We start from the raw sequence: 14838 nt of genomic DNA on the forward strand, positions 1-14838 counted from the left end.
GTCAAAAGACAAAATTTTGCATTGTTAGATATTCTTTAGAGTATTCAATGTCGAACGGAGACGAGTAAATGTGTCAGGATGGCCGAGCGGTCTAAGGCGCTGCGTTCAGGTCGCAGTCGGGTGTTCCCGGCGTGGGTTCGAATCCCACTCCTGACAACAAAAGCTGATGCTTGAATTTTTATAAAATCCAAAGTGTAAAATTCGCATAAAGAAGCTGCACTGATATTGCCGCATATGAATCGATTTTGTTACATTAATGAAAAAAGACAAAATTTTGCATAGTTAGATATTCTTAAGAGTATTCAATGTTGAACGGAGACGAGTAAATGTGTCAGGATGGCCGAGCGGTCTAAGGCGCTGCGTTCAGCTCGCAGTCGGGTGTTCCCGGCGTGGGTTCGAATCCCACTCCTGACAACAAAAGCTGATGCTTGAATTTTTATAAAATCCAAAGTGTAAAATTCGCATAAAGAAGCTGCACTGATATTGCCGCATATGAATCGATTTTGTTACATTAATGAAAAAAGACAAAATTTTGCATAGTTAGATATTCTTAAGAGTATTCAATGTTGAACGGAGACGAGTAAATGTGTCAGGATGGCCGAGCGGTCTAAGGCGCTGCGTTCAGCTCGCAGTCGGGTGTTCCCGGCGTGGGTTCGAATCCCACTTCTGACAACAAAAGCTGGTGCTTGAATTTTTATAAAATCCAAAGTGTAAAATTCGCATAAAGAAACTGCACTGATATTGCCGCATATGAATGAATTTTGTTACATTAATGACAAAAGACAAAATTTTGCATAGTTAGATATTCTTTAGAGTATTCAATGTTGAACGGAGACGAGTAAATGTGTCAGGATGGCCGAGCGGTCTAAGGCGCTGCGTTCAGGTCGCAGTCGGGTGTTCCCGGCGTGGGTTGGAATCCCACTTCTTACAACAAAAGCTGATGCTTGAATTTTTATAAAATCCAAAGTGTAAAATTCGCATAAAGAAGCTGCACTGATATTGCCGCAAATGAATGAATTTTGTTACATTAATGACAAAAGACAAAATTTGGCATAGTTAGATATTCTTTAGAGTATTCAATGTTGAACGGAGAGGAGTAAATGTGTCAGGATGGCTGAGCGGTCTAAGGCGCTGCGTTCAGGTCGCAGTCGGGTGTTTCCGGCGTGAGTTCGAATCCCACTTCTGACAACAAAAGATGATGCTTGAATTTTTATAAAATCCAAAGTGTAAAATTCGCATAAAGAAGCTGCACTGATATTGCCGCATATGAATGAATTTCGTTACATTAATGACAAAAGACAAAATTTTGCATTGTTAGATATTCTTTAGAGTATTCAATGTTGAACGGAGACGTGTCAATGTTTCAGGATGCCCGAGCGGTCTAAGGCGCTGCGTTCAGGTCGCAGTCGGGTGTTCCCGGCGTGGGTTGGAATCCCACTTCTGACAACAAAAGCTGATGCTTGAATTTTTATAAAATCCAAAGTGTAAAATTCGCATAAAGAAGCTGCACTGATATTGCCGCATATGAATGAATTTTGTTACATTAATGACAAAAGACAAAATTTTGCATAGTTAGATATTCTTTAGAGTATTCAATGTTGAACGGAGAGTAGAAAATGTGGAAGGATTGCCGAGCGGTCTAAGGCGCTGCGTTCAGGTCGCAGTCGGGTGTTCCCGGCGTGGGTTCGAATCCCACTTCTGACAACAAAAGCTGATGCTTGAATTTTTATAAAATCCAAAGTGTAAAATTCGCATAAAGAAGCTGCACTGATATTGCCGCATATGAATGAAGTTTGTTACATTAATGACAAAAGACAAAATTTTGCATAGTTAGATATTCTTTAGAGTATTCAATGTTGAACGGAGACGAGTAAATGTGTCAGGATGGCCGAGCGGCCTAAGGTGGTGCGTTCAGGTCGCAGTCGGGTGTTCCTTGCGTGGGTTCGAATCCCATGTCTGACAACAAAAGATGATGCTTGAATTTTTATAAAATCCAAAGTTTAAAATTCGCATAAAGAAGCTGCACTGATATTGCCGCAAATGAATGAATTTTGTTACCTTAATGACAAAAGACAAAATTTTGCATAGTTAAATATTCTTAAGAGTATTCAATGTTGAACGGAGACGAGTAAATGTGTCAAGATAGCTGAGCGGTCTAAGGCGCTGCGTTCAGGTCGCAGTCGGGTGTTCCCGGCGTGGGTTCGAATCCCACTTCTGACAACAAAAGCTGATGCTTGAATTTTTATAAAAACCAAAGTGTAAAATTCGCATACAGAAGCTGAACTGATATTGCAGCATATGAATGAATTTTGTTACATTAATGACAAAAGACAAAATTTTGCATTGTTAGATATTCTTTAGAGTATTCAATGTTGAACGGAGACGAGTAAATGTGTCAGGATGTCCGAGCGGTCTAAGGCGCTGCGTTTAGGTCGCAGTCGGGTGTTCCCGGCGTGGGTTCGAATCCCACTTCTGACAACAAAAGCTGATGCTTGAATTTTTATCAAATCCAAAGTGTAAAATTCGCATAAAGAAGCTGCACTGATATTGCCGCATATGAATGGATTTTGTTACATTAATGAAAAAAGACAAAATTTTGCATAGTTAGATATTCTTAAGAGTATTCAATGTTGAACGGAGACGAGTAAATGTGTCAGGATAGCTGAGCGGTCTAAGGCGCTGCGTTCAGGTCGCAGTCGGGTGTTCCCGGCGTGGGTTCGAATCCCACTTCTGACAACAAAAGCTGATGCTTGAATTTTTATAAAAACCAAAGTGTAAAATTCGCATACAGAAGCTGCACTGATATTGCAGCATATAAATGAATTTTGTTACATTTATGACAAAAGACAAAATTTTGCATAGTTAGATATTCTTTAGAGTATTCAATGTTGAACGGAGAGTAGAAAATGTGGAAGGATTGCCGAGCGGTCTAAGGCGCTGCGTTCAGGTCGCAGTCGGGTGTTCCCGGCGTGGGTTGGAATCCCACTTCTTACAACAAAAGCTGATGCTTGAATTTTTATAAAATCCAAAGTGTAAAATTCGCATAAAGAAGCTGCACTGATATTGCCGCAAATGAATGAATTTTGTTACATTAATGACAAAAGACAAAATTTGGCATAGTTAGATATTCTTTAGAGTATTCAATGTTGAACGGAGAGGAGTAAATGTGTCAGGATGGCTGAGCGGTCTAAGGCGCTGCGTTCAGGTCGCAGTCGGGTGTTCCCGGCGTGGGTTCGAATCCCACTTCTGACAACAAAAGATGATGCTTGAATTTTTATAAAATCCAAAGTGTAAAATTCGCATAAAGAAGCTGCACTGATATTGCCGCATATGAATGAATTTTGTTACATTAATGACAAAAGACAAAATTTTGCATTGTTAGATATTCTTTAGAGTATTCAATGTTGAACGGAGACGTGTCAATGTTTCAGGATGCCCGAGCGGTCTAAGGCGCTGCGTTCAGGTCGCAGTCGGGTGTTCCCGGCGTGGGTTGGAATCCCACTTCTGACAACAAAAGCTGATGCTTGAATTTTTATAAAATCCAAAGTGTAAAATTCGCATAAAGAAGCTGCACTGATATTGCCGCATATGAATGAATTTTGTTACATTAATGACAAAAGACAAAATTTTGCATAGTTAGATATTCTTTAGAGTATTCAATGTTGAACGGAGACGAGTAAATGTGTCAGGATGGCCGAGCGGCCTAAGGTGGTGCGTTCAGGTCGCAGTCGGGTGTTCCTTGCGTGGGTTCGAATCCCATGTCTGACAACAAAAGATGATGCTTGAATTTTTATAAAATCCAAAGTGTAAAATTCGCATAAAGAAGCTGCACTGATATTGCCGCATATGAATGAATTTTGTTACATTAATGACAAAAGACAAAATTTTGCATTGTTAGATATTCTTTAGAGTATTCAATGTTGAACGGAGACGAGTAAATGTGTCAGGATGTCCGAGCGGTCTAAGGCGCTGCGTTTAGGTCGCAGTCGGGTGTTCCCGGCGTGGGTTCGAATCCCACTTCTGACAACAAAAGCTGATGCTTGACTTTTATAAAATCCAAAGTGTAAAATTCGCATAAAGAAGCTGCACTGATATTGCCGCATATGAATGGATTTTGTTACATTAATGAAAAAAGACAAAATTTTGCATAGTTAGATATTCTTAAGAGTATTCAATGTTGAACGGAGACGAGTAAATGTGTCAGGATAGCTGAGCGGTCTAAGGCGCTGCGTTCAGGTCGCAGTCGGGTGTTCCCGGCGTGGGTTCGAATCCCACTTCTGACAACAAAAGCTGATGCTTGAATTTTTATAAAAACCAAAGTGTAAAATTCGCATACAGAAGCTGCACTGATATTGCAGCATATGAATGGATTTTGTTACATTAATGACAAAAGACAAAATTTTGCATTGTTAGATATTCTTTAGAGTATTCAATGTTGAACGGAGACGAGTAAATGTGTCAGGATGTCCGAGCGGTCTAAGGCGCTGCGTTTAGGTCGCAGTCGGGTGTTCCCGGCGTGGGTTCGAATCCCACTTCCGACAACAAAAGCTGATGCTTGACTTTTATAAAATCCGAAGTGTAAAATTCGCATAAAGAAGCTGCACTGATATTGCCGCATATGAATGGATTTTGTTACATTAATGAAAAAAGACAAAATTTTGCATAGTTAGATATTCTTAAGAGTATTCAATGTTGAACGGAGACGAGTAAATGTGTCAGGATGGCCGAGCGGTCTAAGGCGCTGCGTTCAGGTCGCAGTCGGGTGTTCCCGCGTGGGTTCGAATCCCACTTCTGACAACAAAAGCTGATGCTTGAATTTTTATAAAATCCAAAGTGTAAAATTCGCATAAAGAAGCTGCACTGATATTGCCGCATATGAATGAATTTTGTTACATTAATGACAAAAGACAAAATTTTGCATAGTTAGATATTCTTTAGAGTATTCAATTTTGAACGGAGACGAGTAAATGTGTCAGGATGGCCGAGCGGTCTAAGGCGCTGCGTTCAGGTCGCAGTCGGGTGTTCCCGGCGTGGGTTCGAATCCCACTTCTGACAACAAAAGCTGATGCTTGAATTTTTATAAAATCCAAAGTGTAAAATTCGCATAAAGAAGCTGCACTGATATTGCCGCATATGAATGAATTTTGTTACATTAATGACAAAAGACAAAATTTTGCATAGTTAGATATTCTTTAGAGTATTCAATGTTGAACGGAGACGTGTCAATGTTTCAGGATGCCCGAGCGGTCTAAGGCGCTGCGTTCAGGTCGCAGTCGGGTGTTCCCGGCGTGGGTTCGAATCCCACTTCTGACAACAAAAGCTGATGCTTGAATTTTTATAAAATCCAAAGTGTAAAATTCGCATAAAGAAGCTGCACTGATATTGCAGCATATGAATGAATTTTGTTACATTAATGACAAAAGACAAAATTTTGCATTGTTAGATATTCTTTAGAGTATTCAATGTCGAACGGAGACGAGTAAATGTGTCAGGATGTCCGAGCGGTCTAAGGCGCTGCGTTCAGGTCGCAGTCGGGTGTTCCCGGCGTGGGTTCGAATCCCACTTCTGACAACAAAAGCTGATGCTTGAATTTTTATAAAATCCAAAGTGTAAAATTCGCATAAAGAAGCTGCACTGATATTGCCGCATATGAATGAATTTTGTTACATTAATTACAAAAGACAAAATTTTGCATAGTTAGATATTCTTTAGAGTATTCAATGTTGAACGGAGACGAGTAAATGTGTCAGGATGGCTGAGCGGTCTAAGGCGCTGCGTTCAGGTCGCAGTCGGGTGTTCGCGGCGTGGGTTCGAATCCCACTTCTGACAACAAAAGATGATGCTAGAATTTTTATAAAATCCAAAGTGTAAAATTCGCATAAAGAAGCTGCACTGATATTGCCGCATATGAATGAATTTTGTTACATTAATGACAAAAGACAAAATTTTGCATAGTTAGATATTCTTAAGAGTATTCAATGTTGAACGGAGACGTGTAAATGTGTCAGGATGCCCGAGCGGTCTAAGGCGCCGCGTTCAGGTCGCAGTCGGGTGTTCCCGGCGTGGGTTCGAATCGTACTTCTGACAACAAAAGATGTTGCTAAAATTTTTATAAAATCCAAAGTGTAAAATTCGCATAAAGAAGCTGCACTGATACTGCCGCATATGAATGAATTTTGTTACATTAATGACAAAAGACAAAATTTTGCATAGTTAGATATTCTTTAGAGTAGTCAATGTTGAACGGAGACGAGTAAATATGTCAGGATGGCCGAGCGGCCTAAGGCGGTGCGTTCAGGTCGCAGTCGGGTGTTCCCGGCGTGGGTTCGAATCCCACGTCTGACAACAAAAGATGATGCTTGAATTTTTATAAAATCCACAGTTTAAAATTCGCATAAAGAAGCTGCACTGATATTGCCGCATATGAATGAATGTAATTACATTAATGACAAAAGACAAAATTTTGCATAGTTAGATATTCTTTAGAGTATTCAATGTTGAACGGAGACGAGTAAATGTGTCAGGATGGCCGAGCGGTCTAAGGCGCTGCGTTCAGGTCGCAGTCGGGTGTTCCCGGCGTGGGTTCGAATCCCACTTCTTACGACAATAGCTGATGCTTGAATTTTTATAAAATCCAACGTGTAAAATGCGCATAAAGAATCTGCACTGATATGGCCGCAAATGAATGAATTTTGTTTCCCTCATGACAAAAGACAAAATTTTGCATAGTTAGATATTCTTAAGACTATTCAATGTTGAAGGGAGACGAGTAAATGTGTCAGGATGGCTGAGCGGTCTAAGGCGCTGCGTTCAGGTCGCAGTCGGGTGTTCCCGGCGTGGGTTCGAATCCCACTTCTGACAACAAAAGCTGATGCTTGAACGTTTATAAAATCCAAAGTGTAAAATTCGCATAAAGAAGCTGCACTGATATTGCAGCATATGAATGAATTTTGTTACATTAATGACAAAAGACAAAATTTTGCATTGTTAGATATTCTTTAGAGTATTCAATGTCGAACGGAGACGAGTAAATGTGTCAGGATGGCCGAGCGGTCTAAGGCGCTGCGTTCAGGTCGCAGTCGGGTGTTCCCGGCGTGGGTTCGAATCCCACTCCTGACAACAAAAGCTGATGCTTGAATTTTTATAAAATCCAAAGTGTAAAATTCGCATAAAGAAGCTGCACTGATATTGCCGCATATGAATCGATTTTGTTACATTAATGACAAAAGACAAAATTTTGCATAGTTAGATATTCTTAAGAGTATTCAATGTTGAACGGAGACGAGTAAATGTGTCAGGATGGCCGAGCGGTCTAAGGCGCTGCGTTCAGGTCGTAGTCGGGTGTTCCCGGCGTGGGTTCGAATCCCACTTCTGACAACAAAAGCTGATGCTTGAATTTTTATAAAATCCAAAGTGTAAAATTCGCATAAAGAAGCTGCACTGATATTGCCGCATATGAATGAATTTTGTTACATTAATGACAAAAGACAAAATTTTGCATAGTTAGATATTCTTTAGAGTATTCAATGTTGAACGGAGACGAGTAAATGTGTCAGGATGGCCGAGCGGTCTAAGGCGCTGCGTTCAGGTCGCAGTCGGGTGTTCCCGGCGTGGGTTGGAATCCCACTTCTTACAACAAAAGCTGATGCTTGAATTTTTATAAAATCCAAAGTGTAAAATTCGCATAAAGAAGCTGCACTGATATTGCCGCATATGAATGAATTTTGTTACATTAATGACAAAAGACAAAATTTGGCATAGTTAGATATTCTTTAGAGTATTCAATGTTGAACGGAGAGGAGTAAATGTGTCAGGATGGCTGAGCGGTCTAAGGCGCTGCGTTCAGGTCGCAGTCGGGTGTTCCCGGCGTAGGTTCGAATCCCACTTCTGACAACAAAAGATGATGCTTGAATTTTTATAAAATCCAAAGTGTAAAATTCGCAGAAAGAAGCAGCACTGATATTGCCGCATATGAATGAATTTTGTTACATTAATGACAAAAGACAAAATTTTGCATAGTTAGATATTCTTTAGAGTATTCAATGTTGAACGGAGACGTGTCAATGTTTCAGGATGCCCGAGCGGTCTAAGGCGCTGCGTTCAGGTCGCAGTCGGGTGTTCCCGGCGTGGGTTCGAATCCCACTTCTGACAACAAAAGCTGATGCTTGAATTTTTATAAAATCCAAAGTGTAAAATTCGCATAAAGAAGCTGCACTGATATTGCCGCATATGAATGAATTTTGTTACATTAATGACAAAAGACAAAATTTTGCATAGTTAGATATTCTTTAGAGTATTCAATGTTGAACGGAGACGAGTAAATGTGTCAGGATGGCCGAGCGGTCTAAGGCGCTGCGTACAGGTCGCAGTCGGGTATTCCCGGCGTGGGTTCGAATCCCACGTCTTACAACAAAAGCTGATGCTTGAATTTTTATAAAATCCAAAGTGTAAAATTCGCATAAAGGAGCTGCACTGATATTGCCGCATATGAATGAAATTTGTTACATTAATGACAAAAGACAAAATTTTGCATAGTTAGATATTCTTTAGATTATTCAATGTTGAACGGAGAGTAGTAAATGTGGAAGGATGGCCGAGCGGTCTAAGGCGCTGCGTTCAGGTCGCAGTCGGGTGTTCCCGGCGTGGGTTCGAATCCCACTTCTGACAACAAAAGCTGATGCTTGAATTTTTATAAAATCCAAAGTGTAAAATTCGCATAAAGAAGCTGCACTGATATTGCCGCATATGAATGAATTTTGTTACATTAATGACAAAAGACAAAATTTTGCATAGTTAGATATTCTTTAGAGTATTCAATGTTGAACGGAGACGAGTAAATGTGTCAGGATGACCGAGCGGCCTAAGGTGGTGCGTTCAGGTCGCAGTCGGGTGTTCCTTGCGTGGGTTCGAATCCCACGTCTGACAACAAAAGATGATGCTTGAATTTTTATAAAATCCAAAGTTTAAAATTCGCATAAAGAAGCTGCACTGATATTGCCGCATATGAATGAATGTTGTTACATTAATGACAAAAGACAAAATTTTGCATAGTTAGATATTCTTTAGAGTATTCAATGTTGAACGGAGACGAGTAAATGTGTCAGGATGGCCGAGCGGTCTAAGGCGCTGCGTTCAGGTCGCAGTCGGGTGTTCCCGGCGTGGGTTCGAATCCCACTTCTTACAACAAAAGCTGATGCTTGAATTTTTATAAAATCCAAAGTGTAAAATGCGCATAAAGAAGCTGCACTGATATTGTCGCAAATGAATGAATTTTGTTACCTTAATGACAAAAGACAAAATTTTGCATAGTTAGATATTCTTAAGAGTATTCAATGTTGAACGGAGACGAGTAAATGTGTCAGGATAGCTGAGCGGTCTAAGGCGCTGCGTTCAGGTCGCAGTCGGGTGTTCCCGGCGTGGGTTCGAATCCCACTTCTGACAACAAAAGCTGATGCTTGAATTTTTATAAAAACCAAAGTGTAAAATTCGCATACAGAAGCTGCACTGATATTGCAGCATATGAATGAATTTTGTTACATTAATGACAAAAGACAAAATATTGCATTGTTAGATATTCTTTAGAGTATTCAATGTTGAACGGAGACGAGTAAATGTGTAAGGATGTCCGAGCGGTCTAAGACGCTGCGTTTAGGTCGCAGTCGGGTGTTCCCGGCGTGGGTTCGAATCCCACTTCTGACAACAAAAGCTGATGCTTGACTTTTATAAAATCCAAAGTGTAAAATTCGCATAAAGAAGCTGCACTGATATTGCCGCATATGAATGGATTTTGTTACATTAATGAAAAAAGACAAAATTTTGCATAGTTAGATATTCTTAAGAGTATTCAATGTTGAACGGAGACGAGTAAATGTGTCAGGATGGCCGAGCGGTCTAAGGCGCTGCGTTCAGGTCGCAGTCGGGTGTTCCCGGCGTGGGTTCGAATCCCACTTCTGACAACAAAAGCTGATGCTTGAATTTTTATAAAATCCAAAGTGTAAAATTCGCATAAAGAAGCTGCACTGATATTGCCGCATATGAATGAATTTTGTTACATTAATGACAAAAGACAAAATTTTGCATAGTTAGATATTCTTTAGAGTATTCAATTTTGAACGGAGACGAGTAAATGTGTCAGGATGGCCGAGCGGTCTAAGGCGCTGCGTTCAGGTCGCAGTCGGGTGTTCCCGGCGTGGGTTCGAATCCCACTTCTTACAACAAAAGCTGATGCTTGAACTTTTATAAAATCCAAAGTGTAAAATTCGCATAAAGAAGCTGCACTGATATTGCCGCATATGAATGAATTTTGTTACATTAATGACAAAAGACAAATTTTTGCATAGTTAGATATTCTTTAGAGTATTCAATGTTGAACGGAGAGTAGTAAATGTGTCAGGATGGCCGAGCGGTCTAAGGCGCTGCGTTCAGGTCGCAGTCGGGTGTTCCCGGCGTGGGTTCGAATCCCACTTCTTACAACAAAAGCTGATGCTTGAATTTTTATAAAATCCAAATTGTAAAATTCGCATGAAGAAGCTGCACTGATATTGCCGCATATGAATGAATTTTGTTACATTAATGACAAAAGACAAAATTTTGCATAGTTAGATATTCTTTAGAGTATTCAATGTTGAACGGAGACGAGTAAATGTGTCAGGATGGCCGAGCGGTCTAAGGCGCTGCGTTCAGGTCGCAGTCGGGTGTTCCCGGCGTGGGTTCGAATCCCACTTCTGACAACAGAGCTGATGCTTGAACTTTTATAAAATCCAAAGTGTAAAATTCGCATAAAGAAGCTGCACTGATATTGCCGCATATGAATGAATTTTGTTACATTAATGACAAAAGACAAAATTTTGCATAGTTAGATATTCTTTAGAGTATTCAATGTTGAACGGAGACGAGTAAATGTGTCAGGATGACCGAGCGGCCTAAGGTTGTGCGTTCAGGTCGCAGTCGGGTGTTCCTTGCGTGGGTTCGAATCCCACGTCTGACAACAAAAGATGATGCTTGAATTTTTATAAAATCCAAAGTTTAAAATTCGCATAAAGAAGCTGCACTGATATTGCCGCATATGAATGAATGTTGTTACATTAATGACAAAAGACAAAATTTTGCATAGTTAGATATTCTTTAGAGTATTCAATGTTGAACGGAGACGAGTAAATGTGTCAGGATGGCCGAGCGGTCTAAGGCGCTGCGTTCAGGTCGCAGTCGGGTGTTCCCGGCGTGGGTTCGAATCCCACTTCTTACAACAAAAGCTGATGCTTGAATTTTTATAAAATCCAAAGTGTAAAATGCGCATAAAGAAGCTGCACTGATATTGTCGCAAATGAATGAATTTTGTTACCTTAATGACAAAAGACAAAATTTTGCATAGTTAGATATTCTTAAGAGTATTCAATGTTGAACGGAGACGAGTAAATGTGTCAGGATAGCTGAGCGGTCTAAGGCGCTGCGTTCAGGTCGCAGTCGGGTGTTCCCGGCGTGGGTTCGAATCCCACTTCTGACAACAAAAGCTGATGCTTGAATTTTTATAAAAACCAAAGTGTAAAATTCGCATACAGAAGCTGCACTGATATTGCCGCATATGAATGGATTTTGTTACATTAATGAAAAAAGACAAAATTTTGCATAGTTAGATATTCTTAAGAGTATTCAATGTTGAACGGAGACGAGTAAATGTGTCAGGATGGCCGAGCGGTCTAAGGCGCTGCGTTCAGGTCGCAGTCGGGTGTTCCCGGCGTGGGTTCGAATCCCACTTCTGACAACAAAAGCTGATGCTTGAATTTTTATAAAATCCAAAGTGTAAAATTCGCATAAAGAAGCTGCACTGATATTGCCGCATATGAATGAATTTTGTTACATTAATGACAAAATACAAAATTTTGCATAGTTAGATATTCTTTAGAGTATTCAATTTTGAACGGAGACGAGTAAATGTGTCAGGATGGCCGAGCGGTCTAAGGCGCTGCGTTCAGGTCGCAGTCGGGTGTTCCCGGCGTGGGTTCGAATCCCACTTCTTACAACAAAAGCTGATGCTTGAACTTTTATAAAATCCAAAGTGTAAAATTCGCATAAAGAAGCTGCACTGATATTGCCGCATATGAATGAATTTTGTTACATTAATGACAAAAGACAAATTTTTGCATTGTTAGATATTCTTTAGAGTATTCAATGTTGAACGGAGAGTAGTAAATGTGTCAGGATGGCCGAGCGGTCTAAGGCGCTGCGTTCAGGTCGCAGTCGGGTGTTCCCGGCGTGGGTTCGAATCCCACTTCTTACAACAAAAGCTGATGCTTGAATTTTTATAAAATCCAAATTGTAAAATTCGCATGAAGAAGCTGCACTGATATTGCCGCATATGAATGAATTTTGTTACATTAATGACAAAAGACAAAATTTTGCATAGTTAGATATTCTTTAGAGTATTCAATGTTGAACGGAGACGAGTAAATGTGTCAGGATGGCCGAGCGGTCTAAGGCGCTGCGTTCAGGTCGCAGTCGGGTGTTCCCGGCGTGGGTTCGAATCCCACTTCTGACAACAGAGCTGATGCTTGAACTTTTATAAAATCCAAAGTGTAAAATTCGCATAAAGAAGCTGCACTGATATTGCCGCATATGAATGAATTTTGTTACATTAATGACAAAAGACAAAATTTTGCATAGTTAGATATTCTTTAGAGTATTCAATGTTGAACGGAGACGAGTAAATGTGTCCGGATGGCCGAGCGGTCTAAGGCGCTGCGTTCAGGTCGCAGTCGGGTGTTCCCGGCGTGGGTTCGAATCCCACTTCTGACAACAAAAGCTGATGCTTGAATTTTTATAAAATCCAAAGTGTAAAATTCGCATAAAGAAGCTGCACTGATATTGCCCCATATGAATGAATTTTGTTAAATTAATGACAAAAGACAAAATTTTGCATAGTTAGATATTCTTTAGAGTATTCAATGTTGAACGGAGACGAGTAAATGTGTCAGTATGGCCGAGCGGTCTAAGGCGCTGCGTTCAGGTCGCAGTCGGGTGTTCCCGGCGTGGGTTCGAATCCCACTTCTGACAACAAAAGCTGATGCTTGAATTTTTATAAAATCCAAAGTGTAAAATTCGCATAAAGAAGCTGCACTGATATTGCCGCATATGAACGGATTTTGTTACATTAATGACAAAAGACAAAATTTTGCGTAGTTAGATATTCTTTAGAGTATTCTATCTTGAATGGAGACGAGTAAATGTGTCAGGATGGCCGAGCCGTCTAAGGCGGTCCGTTCAGGTCGCAGTCGGGTGTTCCCGGTGTGGGGTCGAATCCCACTTCTGACAACAAAAGCTGATGCTTGAATTTTTTTAAAATCCAAAGTGTAAAATTCGCATAAAGAAGCTGCACTGATATTGCCGCATATGAATGAATTTTGTTACATTAATGACAAACATCAACATTTGGCATAGTTAGATATTCTTTAGAGTATTCAATGTTGAACGGAGACGAGTAAATGTGTCCGGATGGCCGAGCGGTCTAAGGCGCTTCGTTCAGGTCGCAGTCGGGTGTTCCCGGCGTGGGTTTGAATCCCATTTCTGACAACAAAAGATGATGCTTGAATTTTTATAAAATCCAAAGTGTAAAATTCGCATAAAGAAGCTGCACTGATATTGCCGCATATGAATGAATTTTGTTACATTAATGACAAAAGACGAAAGTTTGCATGGTTAGATATTCTTTAGAGTATTCAATGTTGAATGGAGACGAGTAAATGTGTCAGGATGGCCGAGCGGTCTAAGGCGCTGCGTTCAGGTCGCAGTCGGGTGTTCCCGGCGTGGGTTCGAATCCCACTACTGACAACAGAAGCTGATGCTTGGATTTTTATAAAATCCAAAGTGTAAAATGCGCATAAAGAAGCTGCACTGATATTGCCGCATATGAATGAATTTTGTTAGATTAATTACAAAAGACAAAATTTTGCATAGTTAGATATTCTTAAGAGTATTCAATGTTGTACGGAGACGAGTAAATGTGTCAGGATGGCCGAGCGGTCTAAGGCGCTGCGTTCAGGTCGCAGTCGGGTGTTCACGGCGTGGGTTGGAATCCCACTTCTTACAACAAAAGCTGATGCTTGAATTTTTATAAAATCAAAAGTGTAAAATTCGCATAAAGAAGCTGCACTGATATTGCCGCATATGAATGAATTTTGTTACATTAATGACAAAAGACAAAATTTTGCATAGTTAGATATTCTTTAGAGTATTCTATCTTGAATGGAGACGAGCAAATGTGTCAGGATGCCCGAGCGGTCCAAGGCGCTGAGGTCAGGTCGCAGTCGGGTGTTCCCGGCGTGGGTTCGAATCCCACTTCTGACAACAAAAGCTGATGCTTTAATTTTTATAAAATCCAAAGTGTAAAATTCGCATAAAGAATCTGCACTGATATTGCCGCATATGAATGAATTTTGTTACATTAATGACAAACATCAACATTTTGCATAGTTAGATATTCTTTAGAGTATTCAATGTTGAACGGAGACGAGTAAATGTGTCAGGATGGCCGAGCGGTCTAAGGCGCTTCGTTCAGGTCGCAGTCGGGTGTTCCCGGCGTGGGTTCGAATCCCATTTCTGACAACAAAAGATGATGGTTGAATTTTTATTAAATACTAAGTATAAAATTCGCATAAAGAAGCTGCACTGATATTGCCGCCTATGAATGAATTTTGTTACATTAATGACAAAAGACAAAATTTTGCATAGTTAGATATTCTTTAGAGTATTCAATGTTGAATGGAGAAGAGTAAATGTGTCAGGATGGCCGAGCGATCTAAGGGACTGCGTTCAGGTCGCAGTCGGGTGTTCCCGTCCTTGGTT

General features: G+C 40.5%; 43 non-coding genes across 43 annotated transcripts; all 43 read left to right on the forward strand.

The window, feature by feature from the left end:
• Window positions 1–72: 72 nt before the first annotated feature.
• On the forward strand, window positions 73–156 carry Trnal-cag (transfer RNA leucine (anticodon CAG)). Its single transcript has one exon. It is a non-coding gene; the product is annotated as a tRNA-Leu (tRNA).
• Window positions 157–330: 174 nt separating this feature from the next.
• Window positions 331–414, forward strand: Trnal-cag (transfer RNA leucine (anticodon CAG)). The gene has a single exon. It is a non-coding gene; the product is annotated as a tRNA-Leu (tRNA).
• Window positions 415–588: 174 nt separating this feature from the next.
• On the forward strand, window positions 589–672 carry Trnal-cag (transfer RNA leucine (anticodon CAG)). Its single transcript has one exon. It is a non-coding gene; the product is annotated as a tRNA-Leu (tRNA).
• Window positions 673–846: 174 nt separating this feature from the next.
• Window positions 847–930, forward strand: Trnal-cag (transfer RNA leucine (anticodon CAG)). The gene has a single exon. It is a non-coding gene; the product is annotated as a tRNA-Leu (tRNA).
• Window positions 931–1104: 174 nt separating this feature from the next.
• On the forward strand, window positions 1105–1188 carry Trnal-cag (transfer RNA leucine (anticodon CAG)). Its single transcript has one exon. It is a non-coding gene; the product is annotated as a tRNA-Leu (tRNA).
• Window positions 1189–1621: 433 nt separating this feature from the next.
• On the forward strand, window positions 1622–1704 carry Trnal-cag (transfer RNA leucine (anticodon CAG)). Its single transcript has one exon. It is a non-coding gene; the product is annotated as a tRNA-Leu (tRNA).
• A 432-nt stretch (window positions 1705–2136) lies between these two features.
• On the forward strand, window positions 2137–2220 carry Trnal-cag (transfer RNA leucine (anticodon CAG)). The gene has a single exon. It is a non-coding gene; the product is annotated as a tRNA-Leu (tRNA).
• A 174-nt stretch (window positions 2221–2394) lies between these two features.
• Trnal-uag (transfer RNA leucine (anticodon UAG)) lies at window positions 2395–2478 on the forward strand. Its single transcript has one exon. It is a non-coding gene; the product is annotated as a tRNA-Leu (tRNA).
• Window positions 2479–2652: 174 nt separating this feature from the next.
• Trnal-cag (transfer RNA leucine (anticodon CAG)) lies at window positions 2653–2736 on the forward strand. The gene has a single exon. It is a non-coding gene; the product is annotated as a tRNA-Leu (tRNA).
• Window positions 2737–3168: 432 nt separating this feature from the next.
• Window positions 3169–3252, forward strand: Trnal-cag (transfer RNA leucine (anticodon CAG)). The gene has a single exon. It is a non-coding gene; the product is annotated as a tRNA-Leu (tRNA).
• Window positions 3253–3942: 690 nt separating this feature from the next.
• On the forward strand, window positions 3943–4026 carry Trnal-uag (transfer RNA leucine (anticodon UAG)). The gene has a single exon. It is a non-coding gene; the product is annotated as a tRNA-Leu (tRNA).
• A 173-nt stretch (window positions 4027–4199) lies between these two features.
• Window positions 4200–4283, forward strand: Trnal-cag (transfer RNA leucine (anticodon CAG)). Its single transcript has one exon. It is a non-coding gene; the product is annotated as a tRNA-Leu (tRNA).
• Window positions 4284–4457: 174 nt separating this feature from the next.
• Trnal-uag (transfer RNA leucine (anticodon UAG)) lies at window positions 4458–4541 on the forward strand. The gene has a single exon. It is a non-coding gene; the product is annotated as a tRNA-Leu (tRNA).
• A 173-nt stretch (window positions 4542–4714) lies between these two features.
• Trnal-cag (transfer RNA leucine (anticodon CAG)) lies at window positions 4715–4797 on the forward strand. The gene has a single exon. It is a non-coding gene; the product is annotated as a tRNA-Leu (tRNA).
• A 174-nt stretch (window positions 4798–4971) lies between these two features.
• Window positions 4972–5055, forward strand: Trnal-cag (transfer RNA leucine (anticodon CAG)). Its single transcript has one exon. It is a non-coding gene; the product is annotated as a tRNA-Leu (tRNA).
• Window positions 5056–5229: 174 nt separating this feature from the next.
• Window positions 5230–5313, forward strand: Trnal-cag (transfer RNA leucine (anticodon CAG)). Its single transcript has one exon. It is a non-coding gene; the product is annotated as a tRNA-Leu (tRNA).
• A 174-nt stretch (window positions 5314–5487) lies between these two features.
• Trnal-cag (transfer RNA leucine (anticodon CAG)) lies at window positions 5488–5571 on the forward strand. The gene has a single exon. It is a non-coding gene; the product is annotated as a tRNA-Leu (tRNA).
• Window positions 5572–5745: 174 nt separating this feature from the next.
• Window positions 5746–5829, forward strand: Trnal-cag (transfer RNA leucine (anticodon CAG)). The gene has a single exon. It is a non-coding gene; the product is annotated as a tRNA-Leu (tRNA).
• A 432-nt stretch (window positions 5830–6261) lies between these two features.
• Window positions 6262–6345, forward strand: Trnal-cag (transfer RNA leucine (anticodon CAG)). Its single transcript has one exon. It is a non-coding gene; the product is annotated as a tRNA-Leu (tRNA).
• Window positions 6346–6519: 174 nt separating this feature from the next.
• Window positions 6520–6606, forward strand: Trnal-cag (transfer RNA leucine (anticodon CAG)). Its single transcript has one exon. It is a non-coding gene; the product is annotated as a tRNA-Leu (tRNA).
• A 171-nt stretch (window positions 6607–6777) lies between these two features.
• Window positions 6778–6861, forward strand: Trnal-cag (transfer RNA leucine (anticodon CAG)). The gene has a single exon. It is a non-coding gene; the product is annotated as a tRNA-Leu (tRNA).
• A 174-nt stretch (window positions 6862–7035) lies between these two features.
• On the forward strand, window positions 7036–7119 carry Trnal-cag (transfer RNA leucine (anticodon CAG)). The gene has a single exon. It is a non-coding gene; the product is annotated as a tRNA-Leu (tRNA).
• A 174-nt stretch (window positions 7120–7293) lies between these two features.
• On the forward strand, window positions 7294–7377 carry Trnal-cag (transfer RNA leucine (anticodon CAG)). Its single transcript has one exon. It is a non-coding gene; the product is annotated as a tRNA-Leu (tRNA).
• Window positions 7378–7551: 174 nt separating this feature from the next.
• On the forward strand, window positions 7552–7635 carry Trnal-cag (transfer RNA leucine (anticodon CAG)). Its single transcript has one exon. It is a non-coding gene; the product is annotated as a tRNA-Leu (tRNA).
• A 174-nt stretch (window positions 7636–7809) lies between these two features.
• Trnal-cag (transfer RNA leucine (anticodon CAG)) lies at window positions 7810–7893 on the forward strand. Its single transcript has one exon. It is a non-coding gene; the product is annotated as a tRNA-Leu (tRNA).
• A 174-nt stretch (window positions 7894–8067) lies between these two features.
• On the forward strand, window positions 8068–8151 carry Trnal-cag (transfer RNA leucine (anticodon CAG)). The gene has a single exon. It is a non-coding gene; the product is annotated as a tRNA-Leu (tRNA).
• A 433-nt stretch (window positions 8152–8584) lies between these two features.
• Window positions 8585–8667, forward strand: Trnal-cag (transfer RNA leucine (anticodon CAG)). Its single transcript has one exon. It is a non-coding gene; the product is annotated as a tRNA-Leu (tRNA).
• Window positions 8668–9099: 432 nt separating this feature from the next.
• On the forward strand, window positions 9100–9183 carry Trnal-cag (transfer RNA leucine (anticodon CAG)). The gene has a single exon. It is a non-coding gene; the product is annotated as a tRNA-Leu (tRNA).
• A 174-nt stretch (window positions 9184–9357) lies between these two features.
• Window positions 9358–9441, forward strand: Trnal-cag (transfer RNA leucine (anticodon CAG)). Its single transcript has one exon. It is a non-coding gene; the product is annotated as a tRNA-Leu (tRNA).
• A 431-nt stretch (window positions 9442–9872) lies between these two features.
• Window positions 9873–9956, forward strand: Trnal-cag (transfer RNA leucine (anticodon CAG)). Its single transcript has one exon. It is a non-coding gene; the product is annotated as a tRNA-Leu (tRNA).
• Window positions 9957–10130: 174 nt separating this feature from the next.
• Window positions 10131–10214, forward strand: Trnal-cag (transfer RNA leucine (anticodon CAG)). Its single transcript has one exon. It is a non-coding gene; the product is annotated as a tRNA-Leu (tRNA).
• A 174-nt stretch (window positions 10215–10388) lies between these two features.
• On the forward strand, window positions 10389–10472 carry Trnal-cag (transfer RNA leucine (anticodon CAG)). The gene has a single exon. It is a non-coding gene; the product is annotated as a tRNA-Leu (tRNA).
• A 174-nt stretch (window positions 10473–10646) lies between these two features.
• Trnal-cag (transfer RNA leucine (anticodon CAG)) lies at window positions 10647–10730 on the forward strand. Its single transcript has one exon. It is a non-coding gene; the product is annotated as a tRNA-Leu (tRNA).
• A 431-nt stretch (window positions 10731–11161) lies between these two features.
• Trnal-cag (transfer RNA leucine (anticodon CAG)) lies at window positions 11162–11245 on the forward strand. The gene has a single exon. It is a non-coding gene; the product is annotated as a tRNA-Leu (tRNA).
• Window positions 11246–11419: 174 nt separating this feature from the next.
• On the forward strand, window positions 11420–11503 carry Trnal-cag (transfer RNA leucine (anticodon CAG)). The gene has a single exon. It is a non-coding gene; the product is annotated as a tRNA-Leu (tRNA).
• A 174-nt stretch (window positions 11504–11677) lies between these two features.
• Window positions 11678–11761, forward strand: Trnal-cag (transfer RNA leucine (anticodon CAG)). Its single transcript has one exon. It is a non-coding gene; the product is annotated as a tRNA-Leu (tRNA).
• A 174-nt stretch (window positions 11762–11935) lies between these two features.
• On the forward strand, window positions 11936–12019 carry Trnal-cag (transfer RNA leucine (anticodon CAG)). The gene has a single exon. It is a non-coding gene; the product is annotated as a tRNA-Leu (tRNA).
• Window positions 12020–12193: 174 nt separating this feature from the next.
• On the forward strand, window positions 12194–12277 carry Trnal-cag (transfer RNA leucine (anticodon CAG)). The gene has a single exon. It is a non-coding gene; the product is annotated as a tRNA-Leu (tRNA).
• A 174-nt stretch (window positions 12278–12451) lies between these two features.
• Window positions 12452–12535, forward strand: Trnal-cag (transfer RNA leucine (anticodon CAG)). The gene has a single exon. It is a non-coding gene; the product is annotated as a tRNA-Leu (tRNA).
• A 173-nt stretch (window positions 12536–12708) lies between these two features.
• Window positions 12709–12792, forward strand: Trnal-cag (transfer RNA leucine (anticodon CAG)). Its single transcript has one exon. It is a non-coding gene; the product is annotated as a tRNA-Leu (tRNA).
• A 174-nt stretch (window positions 12793–12966) lies between these two features.
• Window positions 12967–13050, forward strand: Trnal-cag (transfer RNA leucine (anticodon CAG)). The gene has a single exon. It is a non-coding gene; the product is annotated as a tRNA-Leu (tRNA).
• Window positions 13051–13740: 690 nt separating this feature from the next.
• Trnal-cag (transfer RNA leucine (anticodon CAG)) lies at window positions 13741–13824 on the forward strand. Its single transcript has one exon. It is a non-coding gene; the product is annotated as a tRNA-Leu (tRNA).
• Window positions 13825–14514: 690 nt separating this feature from the next.
• On the forward strand, window positions 14515–14598 carry Trnal-cag (transfer RNA leucine (anticodon CAG)). The gene has a single exon. It is a non-coding gene; the product is annotated as a tRNA-Leu (tRNA).
• Window positions 14599–14838: the final 240 nt, after the last annotated feature.

The sequence above is a fragment of the Euprymna scolopes genome, chromosome 32 (assembly GCF_053919585.1).
Source record: "Euprymna scolopes isolate OS-2025 chromosome 32, ASM5391958v1, whole genome shotgun sequence".
NCBI lineage: Eukaryota > Metazoa > Mollusca > Cephalopoda > Sepiida > Sepiolidae > Euprymna > Euprymna scolopes.